Source organism: Chiloscyllium plagiosum, unplaced genomic scaffold, assembly GCF_037043375.1.
Source record: "Chiloscyllium plagiosum isolate Xiang-an unplaced genomic scaffold, Cpla_swu_hap1 HiC_scaffold_27, whole genome shotgun sequence".
Lineage (NCBI taxonomy): Eukaryota > Metazoa > Chordata > Chondrichthyes > Orectolobiformes > Hemiscylliidae > Chiloscyllium > Chiloscyllium plagiosum.
Window position 1 is genome coordinate 9,075,809 of NW_028270165.1, and position 8,508 is coordinate 9,084,316.

General features: G+C 45.5%; 1 protein-coding gene across 1 annotated transcript in view; it reads left to right on the forward strand.

The window, feature by feature from the left end:
• The window catches only part of LOC148143029 (uncharacterized), a 28,605-nt gene extending 22,240 nt beyond the window's left edge, over positions 1–6,365 (forward strand). The window contains exon 4 of the mRNA XM_087975774.1: positions 5,634–6,365. The gene's annotated coding sequence lies outside the window, so the exon portion shown is untranslated. The remainder of the gene's footprint in view (positions 1–5,633) is intronic.
• The last annotated feature ends 2,143 nt before the right edge of the window (positions 6,366–8,508 follow it).

An 8,508-nucleotide genomic window follows, 5' to 3' on the forward strand; every position in this document is an offset into this window, starting at 1 on the left:
TGACACTGTGATCTTTTGCTATAAATTGTGTCTTATGATCCTGTTCTACAGCGACCCGATGAAGGAGCATCGCTCTGAAAGCTAGTGCTTCCAAATAAACCTAGTGGACTATAACTGGTGTTGTGTTTTTAACTTTGTTTACCCCAGTCCAACACTGGCTCCTCCACATCATTTCTAGTGGAGACAGCCCATACCTCCCGGTGCTGTCTGTAAACATTACGATGCCGATGAAATGACGCAGTAACCGCACTCCTGAAAAATTTACAATTTCAAATGATATTAGCTCGTCATTCATTGCTCCATCTGATACATGACATTGGAAAATTAGTGCAGCCTCTCCCCGGTGTGAATGCGCCGATGAGTCTCCAACAGATGGGAAACAGAAGCCTTTTCCGCAGTTGCCACACTTCCACGGTTTCTCCACAGGGCAGGATTCTTCGGGTTTCTTCATGGCTAAAGCTTCAGCTGCACATAAAGTTGTGTACAGGCCCTCCCTGCTGTGAATTCCACTTTCCAGGCCCGTATATCTGTTTCAGGCTGCACACTCAGTGCGCTGCAACAGTAGGGTCTCTCATCCAGTCCCACTGATACTGAAAACGCACTCAAGCAGGAACCAAAAGCTTTGCTCCTTCTCATAGATCCATAGTTGAAAATTGTTGCGGTCTCAATGGATTGAATGACTGTCAGGCATTGACGTCAAAATAAGGACTGCAGACGCTGGAGACTCAGAGTTGAAAAGTGCGGCACTGGCAAAACACAGCAGGTCAGGCAGCATCTGAGGAGCAGCAAAGTCTGTTTCGGGCATAAGCCCTTCATCTGCTGATTTTGAAACTTCCGTCTTCAGATCTTCAAATACTCTGTTAAAAGAGATTACAAAAGTCGTCACTATCAGTCCAGGGTAGAAATTCAGAACAAGGAATTTTACTTGCTGTTGAACATTCTTTTCTTTTGTTATTTCATAAATTTGAAAGCACCATCCCACACTCTCGCCCCCTCTGTTCTCCCTCTGCTCTAACTAATTCTCCTGAAGGGGCTGATTCAGCATCTTACAGGGGCAGAAAAGCAAAAACGTCAGGACTGACATCACTGAATTTTGGATAACTCCACCTGAAAGTTAATATCTTTCACAACAACATTGGGATATTGCTGAGAGTGAGCAGGTCTGATTCTGGGGAGTAAAACAAGTGTAAATTCAGGTTGAACTTGCAATACAACTTCTGGAGAAAAAAACAGACACGAAATGGTTAACATCCCAGGAAGTGGGAGTGGAATGAGATATTAGGGCATTGACACGGACACCAGAAAGAGACTAAACATACAGACATGGCAAATATCTAGTGGAAAGCCAGAGTCAGAGATATACAGCACAGAAACTCTCAGTCCAACTTGTCCATGCCGACCAGATATCCCAAATTAATATCGCCCCGTTTGCTGGCACCTGGCTTCTATTCCTCTGTACCCTTCCAATTCATATACCCATCCAGATGCCTTTTAAATGCTGTCATTGTACCAGCCTCCACCACTTTCTCTGGGAGCTCATTCGTTGCAAGCACCACCCTCTGAATGAAAAAGATGCCCGAGGTCCCTTTTAAATCTGCGCCCCCATCCCACAGCCCTCACCCTGAACCTGTTACCCTCTAGCTCTGGACTCTCCCATCCCAAGGAAAAGGCCTTGTCTATTTACCCTATCCATGCCTCTCATGATTTTATAAACGTCTATAAGGTCACCTCTCAGCCTCTGGCGCGCAAGGGGAAATAGCCCCAGTCTGTTTGGCCTCTCGCTATCACTCAAACCCCCTGGCTACATCATTGTAAATCTTTTCTGAACCCTTTTCAGCTTCCTAACATCCTTCCAATAGGAGGGAGACCCGAATTGCACACAATCTCCCAAAAATTGCAATGGTTCTATTGGCCAATGGCAATTTAATTCCAAAATGTTAATTCCTTCATGAGAAGGGAATAATTGGCAATGTAGCTGTGAGAGGTCCCTTGCGGAAGAGTGAAGAACTGAGTGAGAACTTTCCATTACGATGGAGAGCAACAGAATTGATACTGAGACTGGGGACTTAAATCTAAAGCAAGGAAATTACAGGCACAAAAAGGCTGCAACAAACGAGGGCACATTATTGAAAGAAATGACAAACATTTAGATAGCACCTGGAGCAACTGCAATAGTTGTTCCATCCTGTCTGAAAAATAAAACACAAAAGGTGGCCCAGCCACCGCTAACAAGGGATATTATGGACAGGACTGGATCCAAAGAAGTGGCATACAAAATAGCTAAAAAAAAGCAGCTAATCTGAAGACTGGGAGCAGTTCAGGTTTCAACAAAAGGATTGATTAAAAGGGGAAAATGGGGTATGTGAAGAGGGAAAAAAGGATTGGTGAAAACAATTACAATTAGAAACAGGCAAAGTTCTCATGTGGAACAAAGATGGCAGACCAATTAACCACATATGTTGCTGATATAATCACAAAAGGAGGGCACAAGTAACGTCCCCAAAATGTTGGGGAACACATGGTCCATTGAGAGCAGAACTGAAGGAACTGAGTAGTCGTAGGGAAATGGTTTTGGAGAAATTGATGGGATTAAAAGTTTACAAATCCCCAACACCTGGTAATCCACACCCCAGACGATGTGCCGAGATGCATCATGCAGTTGTCAAATTTAGGCTAATCTTAGCAGCAACACATAATGATAAGGTCTTTGGGAGTATTGCTTAACAAAGAGACCGTGGAGTCTAGGTTCATAGCTTCTTAAAAATACATTAGGAAGTGCAGTGGAGATGGTGGATTCATTAGTTATAATATTCCAAAGTTCTCTAGACGTGAGAAAGATTCATTGAGTTTATTTAAGACTGAGATAGGTAGGTTGTTGATTGTCAAGGTGATCAAAGGTTATGGGGAGAAAGTGGGAGAATGGGGTTGAGAAACCAGTCAACCATGGTGGAGCAGACTCGATCGGCTGAATGGCCTCATTTCTACTCCTATATCTTATGGTCTTATGGTTCCAGTGGATTTGAAAAATACTAATGTAACACCTGTATTCAAAAAGGGAGGGAGGCAATATGTGGGAAATTGCAGACCAGTTAGTTTAACACCTGCTGGTAGAATCAATTATCAAGGAAGCAATATCAGAATGTCTGAAAGTCAAAACTCCATCCATCAGAGTCAGCATGGTTTTATGAAGGGCAAATCAGATTTGACTAAGTTCTTCAAAGATGTAACAAGCAAAGTGGATAATGGTGATCCTGTAGATGTAATATATCTGGCCTTTCAGAAGGCATTTGCTGAAGTGCCACACAAAAAGTTAATTCACAGGTGGGATCATATGGGATTAGGGGTAATTTATCAGCTTCAATAGGTGACTGGCTGATCGGCAGAAGACACACAGTCCGAATCTATGGCTTTTTTTCTGGACGGCAAGATGTAACTAGTGAGGTGCCACAGGGTTGGGTCCTTGGACCCCAGCTATTTACAATCCACATAAGCGACTTGGATACAGGGATAAAAGGCTCTTTTGCCAAATTTGTGAATGACACAAAAATAGGTGGGACAGTAAATTGCAATAGGAAATAAGAACCTTACAAATAGATATAGATAGGTTAGGAGAGTGGGCCCAAATGTGGCAGATGGGGTTAAGGTGGATAAGTGTGAGGTCATGCATTTTGGTCAAAAAAAGAAGGAAGGTGACCTACTGTCTAAACAGGGAGAGACTTTGGGGTGCTCTGGTGCAGAGGGATCTGGGTATCCTCATTAATGAGTCACAGAAAACTAGCATGCAGGTACAGTAGATCAGAAAGAAAGTGAATGCAATGTTGGCTTTGATAGCTAAAGGAATAGAATACAAAAGGTAAGAAAATGTTGCTGCAACTATATATGGCATTGCTAAGGCCGGACCTGGAGGATTGTGCCCAGTTTTAGACCCTTATTTCCAATTATATGGTTATGGTAGGGGATTTAACTGTCCAAACATAGACCGGGACTGCCATAGGTTTAAGGATTTCGTTGAAGAGGAATTTAAGTGTGTACAAGAAAATTTCTGATTCAGTATGTGGATGTACCTACTCGAGAAGGTGCAAAACCTGACTTACTCTTGGGAAATAAGGCAGGGCAGGTGACAGAGGTATCAGTGGGGGAGCACATTGGGTCAGCGTCCATAATTCTATTAGTTTTAAAATAGTGATGGAAAACCAGATCTAAAAGTTGAAGTTCTAAAGTGGAGGAATCCTAAGTCTGACAGCAAGACCTTTCAAAAGCTAATTGGGGGCAGATGTTCGCAGATAAAGGGACAGCTGGAAAATGGGAAGCCTGCATAAATGAGATAATGAGGAGACCAGAGATGGTATATTCCTGTTGGGGTGAAAGGAAAGTCTGATAGGTGTAGGGAATGCTGGATGACTAGAGAAATTGAGGGTTTGATTCAAAAAAAGAAGGAAGCATATGTCAGGTATAGACAGGATAGATCGAGTGAATTCTTAGAAGAGTATAAAAAAGGTACAAAGTATAAACAAGTATACTTAAGAGAGAAATCAGGAGGACAAAAAGGGGACATGAGATAGCTTTGGAAAATAGGGTGAAGGAGAATCAAAAGGGTTTTTACAAATACATGAAGGACAAGAGGGTAACTAGGAAGAGAATGGGGCACCTCAAAGATCAGCAAGGTGGATTGTGTGTGGAACCGCAGAAAATGGGGGAGATACTAAATGAGTATTTTGCATCAGTATTTCCTGTGGAAAAGGTTATGGAAGATATAGACTGTAGGGAAATAGATGGTGACATCTTGAAAAATATCCACATTACAGAGGTAGTGGTGCTGGATGTCTCGAAATACAAAGGTGGATAAATACCTGGGACCTTATCAGGTGCCCCTAGAACTCTGTGGGAAGCTAGGGAAATGATTGCTGGACCCCTTGCTGAGATATCTGTAAATCAATCACAGGAGAGGTACCAGAAGTCCAGAGGTTGGTTAACTTCTGAACTCAATTTTTCTTGCTAATGTACCATTGCCTTGCTGATTGCTTGTTGCTCCTGTCTGACAACTGGCATTGACTGGTGTAGGAGGACGCTGAGGCCCCTTTGTACGTCCATTCCTGATGAAAGACCCATGCCCAAAACGGCGACTCTCCTGCTCCTCCGTTGCTGTCTGACCTGCTGTTTTTCCAGCACCACATTTTTCGACTCTGATCTCCAGTTCTCACTTTATCCACATCCCAATATATCACCATTTAAATAATGCACCTCCTTTCTGCGTGTTCTTTGGCAGCAAATGCTATAACTTCACATTGTGGTACTGTATTTGTCATGTGTTTGTCAACTGTGGACTTCTCAACATCTGGGAGACCAAGAGTAAACTTGAGGAACGGTTCGCCGAGCATCGCAGCCGGGTCCGCAGAGACTGACGGGTCCTCCCAGTCACCACCCATTTTAATGCCCCATCTACAGTTCCCCCTACACTCTCCCCCACCGCCCACTCCGCCACGAAGAAGGTTTACACCCAAAACATCGCCTTGTCCACCTCCTTATGCTGCCTGGCTTAGTGTGTTCTTGCAGTCTCCTGCCGATGTATTTTGCCAATTGTCTCAATTGTCTCTGCCTGGATTCACTCCTTCTCCTTTTCCTTTTCCTTTCAGTTGCTGCAAGTCAACAACCGAACCCCAGAATGAAAAAAAGTGAAATGGAAAAAGTGGGTGAGAAAAGAGACGACCATACTCACAGATGTTGGACGGAGAAAGGAGGTTGAAGTCTGGGGTGAAGCTCAATCTACATTCCAAAGAGAGGAGCACGCGGCAGCTTCAGAGGCTCGTGGTCCAACTTCCGCATTCAGACAATGCGGTGGCTCTGATTGGCAGGAAGACCAATCTCCTGCTGGGCCTCCAGGGCTCCCGATTGGTCCATCAAAAGCAGGTCGCGCGCCTATCGTTTGGGCAGCGATGAGCATGCGCACTGCGTTGCTGACACCGGCAAATATTGGCAATATACTCTTGTGGGGTTCTAGTTTTACGGACAGATTTTAAGTGTCCAAATGCAAATAGGAAAACAAAGGTAGAGCAACAATTTTGTTCCCCCGTGGCTCGACATTTTATTGCTTTTGCATTTTGTCTGGCTGATCAACTTTTGTATGTCTTCTCCGCATGTTTTTGGGGGAGTCCAGAACTGGAGGGCATAGGTTGAGGATGAGAGGGGAAAGATTTCTGAGGATCTTAAGGGCCAACCTTTTTGCACAAAGAGTGGTAATGTGTATGCAATGAAGTGGTAGAGGCTGGTACAGTAACAATATTTAAAATGCATTCTGATAGGGCTTTGAATAGGAAGGATTCAGGGAAATGGGCCAAATGCTGGCAAATGGGTCACTAGATTAATTTAGGATATCTGGTCGGCGTGAACCGAAGGGTTTGTTTCTGTGCTATACAAATCTATGACTCTATTTTGACATAGTTAGAACCAAGGGTGGGGTTAGAGAAAGATTGGGGGGGCAGAGGTTGGTGGGGGGGGAAGAGAAAGACCTGCAGGGCAAAGGGTGGGGGGCAAAGAGAGAGAATGGGGCAGCAGAGAATGGTGGAGGGGGCCACAAGAGAATGGAGTACAGAGCATTGTGGGGAAGAGAAAGAGTGGAGTGCAGAGTGTGAGGGGAGAGAGAATAGATGGGAGTCAGTGGATGGCAGAAGAATGGACAGAGGGCAGAACGTGGGTGGAGAAAGAGAATAGATGGGGGAACAGAGGGATGGAGAGCAGAGGGTGTGGGGGAGAGAGAAAATGCATGGGGAGTCAGAAGATGGGAAGAAGGACTGGACAGGGATGCAGAGGGTGGGGGTGAGAGAAAGAAAGAGAGGATGGACAGTGTGCCGGGGGTGGCGAGGGAATGGATGGGGGTGCCGTGGGTGGTACGTGGGAATGGAGAGGGGGGAGCCATGAATGGCGGGGGAGAATGGATGGGGGTGCTGTGGGTGCCACAGGGGTGAGTGGGCAGATCGTGCCGTGGTTGGATGGGGAGAATGGTCAGGGGATGCTGTGGGTGGCGGGGAGAATGGACGGGGGGGGCGCTGTGGGTGGCGGGGAGAATGGACAGGGGATGCTGTGGGTGGCGGGGAGAATGGCCAGGGGCACTGTGGGTGGCGGGAAGAATGGACAGTGGCACTGTGGTTGGCAGGGGGTAAGGCCAGAGGCACTGTGGTGGTGGAGGAATGGACAGGTGGTGCTGTGGGGATGTTTGGGTCTTGGAGGGAGATGGTGGTGGTGAAAGCCTCCCACTCACTCCCAGCATCCCCTTCTCTGCACACATGCGGTGCACATTTTTGTGAGTCTGGATGGGATGCTGTTTGGAGGGTCAGTGTTGACTCGATGGGCCAAATGGCCTGCTCCCACACTGTAGGGAGTTGTCAAACCAACAACTTCTAATTGGTGAAGTAAAAGACCAGGAGCCAATCTTTAAGCAGTTTTCCATTTATTCACTCAAATTGCCCTTTCAATTGAATTCTTTGAATTTAATGTGTTCCGTTGTAGTTTAATTATGATCCATGAAAAGCAACATCCAGTCACATCTGTGGGCAGAACCAACTCAACTGACTGAACAAGTGTAACAACTCTTCTGTATGCACTTTAGATGTGACATCCTCTCCCTCTCTCTCTCTGTTGACCCAATGGGATTACCAGAGCTAGAATTACCACTCTCAAAATACAATTGCTGATCTACTGTTTGCTTCTGCTGCTTAACATAAGGATTTAAAAGCTGCTAGCCTGATCTCGCAGAAAGCACAAAAACAGACTGTTCACTTGTGCCTGCGCAGAGATAAAATTTCATTTGGAATAGATCACAAAATAACAACAGGTGCCAACCCCACAACTCTGTGTTACACATGGAGGGAGGGGAGGGGACGTAAAGTGTTTTACTCTCAGATGTTAGAGCGGAGGACAAAGTTTCAGCCAGTGGGAAGTTAAAATTAAACCCTGTGCTGTTTTCTGTTATAAAAACTCAAACCACATGGATTTGGTGGGATTAAAAAATGAAGGAAAGGGAGCTTGCAAAGTTTCCAAGCCCCCACACACACAATTCCCACTGCTCAGCTGGAGACAGTGCTACCCCCCCCCCCCTCTGTTCAGGAGTAAACTCAGGAAAGGTGGTGGTATTGATAGTGAGGAGGATGGTCTCCGGCTACACTTTGATACCAATCAGCTGGTAAATGGGGCAGAGAGATGGAATTTAATCTCCAGGCATTCTGGGAAATGTAATAATGGAAGAAAGTAATCAATAAATAGTAGGTCCCTCCAGAGTGCTGAGGAACAAAGGAACCTTGCTGTCCAAGTCCAGAGATCCCCAAAGATAAAACGAGGGAGTGAGGAAGGCATATATTTGTATTTTTTTCATACAGAGGGTAGTACGTGTGTGCAATGGGCTGCCAGAGGAAGTGATGGGAGCTGGTACCATTATAACACTTAAAAGGCATCTGGTTGGGTATATGTATGGGCGGCACGGTGGCACAGTGGTTAGCACTGCTGCCTCGCAGCGCC